The sequence below is a fragment of the Leuciscus leuciscus genome (assembly GCF_965113295.1).
Source record: "Leuciscus leuciscus genome assembly, chromosome: 3".
Classification (NCBI taxonomy): domain Eukaryota; kingdom Metazoa; phylum Chordata; class Actinopteri; order Cypriniformes; family Leuciscidae; genus Leuciscus; species Leuciscus leuciscus.
Window position 1 is genome coordinate 14,858,329 of NC_138727.1, and position 4,965 is coordinate 14,863,293.

At 35.1% G+C, this 4,965-nt stretch overlaps 1 long non-coding RNA gene across 1 annotated transcript; it reads right to left on the minus strand.

Moving 5' to 3' along the window:
* Positions 1–1,660: 1,660 nt before the first annotated feature.
* On the minus strand, positions 1,661–4,512 carry LOC309493616. Its single transcript, XR_014204016.1, has 4 exons — positions 4,169–4,512; positions 3,978–4,076; positions 3,635–3,758; positions 1,661–2,033 (listed from the first exon to the last, which is right to left on the minus strand). It is a non-coding gene; the product is annotated as an uncharacterized lncRNA (long non-coding RNA).
* Positions 4,513–4,965: the final 453 nt, after the last annotated feature.

Consider the following 4,965-nt stretch of genomic DNA (forward strand, 5'->3'; position numbering starts at 1 on the left):
AGGTAGTTTGAATAGAGGATCTGGGGAGGGAACACCTTTAAGGGACACATCACTTTTTCACATATTTTATAACTTATTTGAGCTTTTATTATAGTTGGGAGAATGAGACCATTTTACCAGGCACACTGAGACACTTTAAATGATACCAAACATGCATATTACTACATTACTTTTTGTACATCATTAACATTGCATAGGTTCTCAGTGAGTTTTAGGTGAGGAGGAGAAGGTGGGAGAAGGGGGAGATTGTCCAAGTGAGGTGTGAGCTGCATTGTGTGCTGCATCTCGGATGTTGCTACTACATATGCAGGAGAGAGTTCAAATGTTAATTCTCAGGAGAGCCTTCTGTTCTCTCGAGGGGTAGCCCAGACTTTTTGGTACCCGCCTTACAGCGTCAATGGATAAAATAGGTGCCTGTACGCTCCTTTGGTACTTGGCCTCTAATTATATAACAAACACGACAAACATAACCATTTAAAATAAAAATAAAAATATTTTGATATATCTTTTGTAAAGGGTGAAGATCTTTAATTTCTGACAGTCATTTTGGCAACATATTGTATATCCAAGTAGAATTAAGGAAATCTTGAGGCAGTGGGACTTTGTCTAAATGTGTATCGGGAAATGAAGCAGTACTGTTTCCCGTTTCAGCAGTCGTTGCACTTGTCCTTTGCTTTAACACTGTAAATCTAATTTTTACATCCAGGAGCAATGCAATAGTGGCCTCCCTTTTTTCTTCTGATGCCATGTGGCTGTCCAGTGTCCATCTCTCACTGTCTCTGTCTTTATCTTTCACTATCTGTCCTCCCCTGTCTTTCTTTACTGTCTATACTCTTGTTGTATCTGTTGAACTCAGGCAAGACAACCAACCCCGTTGTAGTATTGCAAAATGGGGGCATCCTGCTACAAAACCTTGCTACATTTTTTTTTTTTTTTTTTTTTTTAAGTGGTTACATTGAACATATATATTTTTTATATATAATTGTTTCTACCATCAGAACAATTGTAAGAACTGGTACTTATGTCCCATGGCAAGCAAGTCATTAGATTTCTCTTAATTATGTTTTGGCCTTGTTTTATCAGGGAAGGAATCAAAGAAAAGTCAGTTAACTAGAAATATTTGAAGACAAAACATACTTGGAATCTCTTCAGACTGAAGTGGAGATTTACAAGTCAACATAGTAAAAGGTTTATTCTGTGGGTGTTGGGCTATGAATGTTTTATTTCCAAATTCCTTGTGAACAGAAGAGACTCCCTTGCTTAATTACACCTGAATATAAATAATTCTTAGGTAAATGAAAGCGGTATAATAGTTGAAAAGATTTGTGTGTCTAGGGATAGCTACACTGTAAAGAGGTTGCTGTAAATTTTACAGTAACTTACTGGCAGCTGGATGCCAGTAAGTTACTGTAAAATGTTTTACAGTATTATTACTGTATTTTCACTTACAGTATACTGTACCATTTACTGTAATTGCATTTACAGTATTATTACTGTATTTTCACTTACAGTATACTGTATCATTTACTGTACTTGCATTTACAGTATTAGTATTGTTTTTTGTTTGTTTTTTTCATTTAAATTTTCTTTTTTTAATTTATGTTTACCCCACCCCCCAAAAAATCACAATAACTCACAAACATTTGTCCTTATAATATTCTTTTTAATCATTGAACATTTTGTTTTAGAAGTACAAATTACAAATCTTGACCTTTAGGAGCCACTAGCTGAAGAAAAAAAAAGGCAACATCTCCAAAGTCCATAGAATTAATCTCCTGGTGACCATTTATATCTGTAGCATGGCAAAAACGTACACACACTGAAAAGCAAAACAGGCCTTAAAACAATAAAATACAGTCAAAGTCAGTGTTGTGTTGTTACATTTCAGTAATTTTGCCAGTCAAAGTTGACAACCTCTCTGATGAGAAACACTGAGGGTTTCAGGCTGATGCTTTTCTTTGGACCTTTCCAGATTTCCATCTGATCTGTGCCTTTGGTGTTTGGTGCCATCAGGGTTGACTCTCAGAATGAACCTGCAAACACAAGCAGGGAAAAAATATATAATTTTTTCAGACCGGTGTTGGCAGAATTTTCCCTAACCCTCAAACTTGATGCTGCATGTACTTTGGCGTTAATAAAAGCACTACATCTGATTCTGAATCCACCTACAGTAGTGGTGGGGGAAAAATCGATTCTGTTCAGTGTCGCGATATTTTGCGCACGCAATTATATTGATACAGTAGCGCAAAGTATTCCAATATAGGTTATAAGGCTGTGACGGTGGCAGTTTTTTTTTACCACTGCGGTGGTAATGGACCAACTACCTGCAGTGGTTGGGGGGTTATTATGAAAATTGAAATAAAAAAATGTAGTTTATTCGAGCAAAAAAGTCTTTATTTGAGCAATTCCGTCAAAGAAGCAACACAAAGCCTGTAAAGCATTCAAATACATATCAGTAAATATTAGAAACTTACATAATAGAAAAGTTAAATCTATATAAAAAAAAAAAAAACTTTCGTTTAATACTTCCACACAAAGACACGTGATTCCACATGAAGCCATACCGCTCTGTGCTTTGAGAGGGATGACACGAGGAGGAAAGAGACCATCGATCTATTTTCTGATATCTTCATGTTTTCTACTTGTTGTAAAAGGTATGAAAAGTGAATTTAATCTTCCACAAGGGCAAGACATTTAAGCTATGTTTGAAATTGCGCTGCCAAAGAGAGCGAAACTAAAAATCAAATAAACTTGACGCGCCGTACATGTCTAATAACAAGCAAAAACTGTGTTGAAATGAATCTGACGTGCAAGTAAAAATGTAGGCTATCTGTCCTACAACGTTTTTCTACTTTACCACAGTAAAGAATGTGAATGTAATAGGCCTAAATAAAAGCGAACCAAGGAAGAAACGTTTATAATCCCCTTCGAAAATCGAGACGTAAGTGAAGATTTTGGGAAAAAAACAAGGTATTAAATGCAGGGATGAGTCACAATTTTTGGATATTCGATTAGTTTATTTAATTATAGAATTATAGTATATCGAATAGGTTGTGTAATTATTCTCTAAAATAAAATCTCCATGTTTTTGGTGCTAATGCGGTGGTGACGCGTTCATATAATTACGTTCTGTAATAAGGTCCTGTGTCCTGAATGTTCAAGGACAAAGTTTTTGCACTAGCCTCCAGTAAATGTGTAGAAGATGTTCACAGATTTAATGTGACATTTGTAGTGAGTTGAGCAGTCTTATTTTTTGTAATGTCTTTGAATAATATGGGGGACATGAATCGCAATATATCGCAGAATCGAATCGCAATACTTGCTGTATCGCAATGTTAGGAAGCGCAATAATATTGAATTGTGGCCCAAATATCGCAATACTATCGAATCATCACATTTTTGCCAATTTCCACCCCTAACCTACAGGGATGGTATTACCCCATAATACATTACATTAAAATCATTAAAGCTTCATTCTTTTTCAATATTCCTGTAGCTTAGATTTCCAGGGAATGGATAATTTAAATTAAACTTAATACAATGTAAGTTGCTTTGGATAAAAGTGACTTCCAAATGCATGCATGTAAATGTAATGTAATGTAAAAAAAAAAAATATATATATATATTGGTTTACCTGATTCTGCATTCGACAAAATAGACAGCTAATGCTGAAGAGTCGTCTGTTAGCAGTTGTAACTGGATGATGATTCTGCCCTTCATTGTCAGCATCCATGTTTTTGCTTTGAGAACAGACTCTCCTGAAACAGATAAAGTCACAGCAGCCTTTTAGTGTTATAGTTTACAGAAAAAAAAACTAAAATACAATAACAGAACTTATTACTAACAACAATAACATGTGGGGTGAAGATGAGGTAAGATATAATGTTGTATGGTGTTTATAGTTTTTAATCAATTAAACAACATTAAAAATATTAGTTAGCAAAACTTTGCTATATTGATAATGGTATATTGCTAACCCTTTCCTCCTCCTTCTCCTCTTCCTCCTCCAACGTCAACCCGTTCTGTGTATTAGTGGAGAGCGTCAGCAGTGATGTACAGTCCGGAGGGAATGGCCGCTGCAAATTCAAAATAAAGAACAGAAAAGAACATGTTTGCCTGCTTAACTAATGCATACTTCAGCTAATTTAGTTGATGTCATCTTACTCACCTGTAGATGTTATCACCATTACGAAGGCAATCACAAAAAAGACTCCAAAATACACCTCCGACATTTCAGACGACATAATTCAGACCACAAACTTGAAAATAAAACAAAAGATGAAATTAACAATGGTGTTGGATAAAGGGTTAGTTTACTCAAAATTGTAAATTCTGTCACCATTTACTCACCCTCAACTTGTTCATAACTTCCATTAAATTATTTAATGTGCTGTATACAAAAGAAGATATTTTAAAGAACATGAGCAACCAAACAGTTACTGGTCCCCATTGACATCCAAAGTATTTTTTCTATTATAGAAGTCCATGCGGACCAGCCACTATTTACCAACATTATTCGTATGGCCTAGGACCTACATTGCAGATATGCTCACTGAATATAAACCCAACAGATCACTCAGATCATTAGGATCATATCAGCTAGAAATACCAAGGGTTCACTCTAAGCATGGCGAGTCTGCTTTTAGCTATTATGCCAGCCGCAGCTGGAACCAGCTTCCAGAAGAGATCAGATGTGCTCCTACTGTAGTCACATTCAAATCCAGACTCAAAACACATCTGTTTAACTATGCATTTACTGAATGAGCACTGTGCCAATGTTCGTCCGACTGTTTGTACTGTATTTTATTTTTTATTTTTCTAAACTGTTTTAATTATTCTTATTTCTTTTTATTATTTTAATTTCTTCTATGTAAAGCACTTTGAATTGCCATTGTGTATGAAATGTGCTATATAAATAAACTTGCCTTGCCTTGCCTATTCAAAATATCTTATTTTATATCTTAA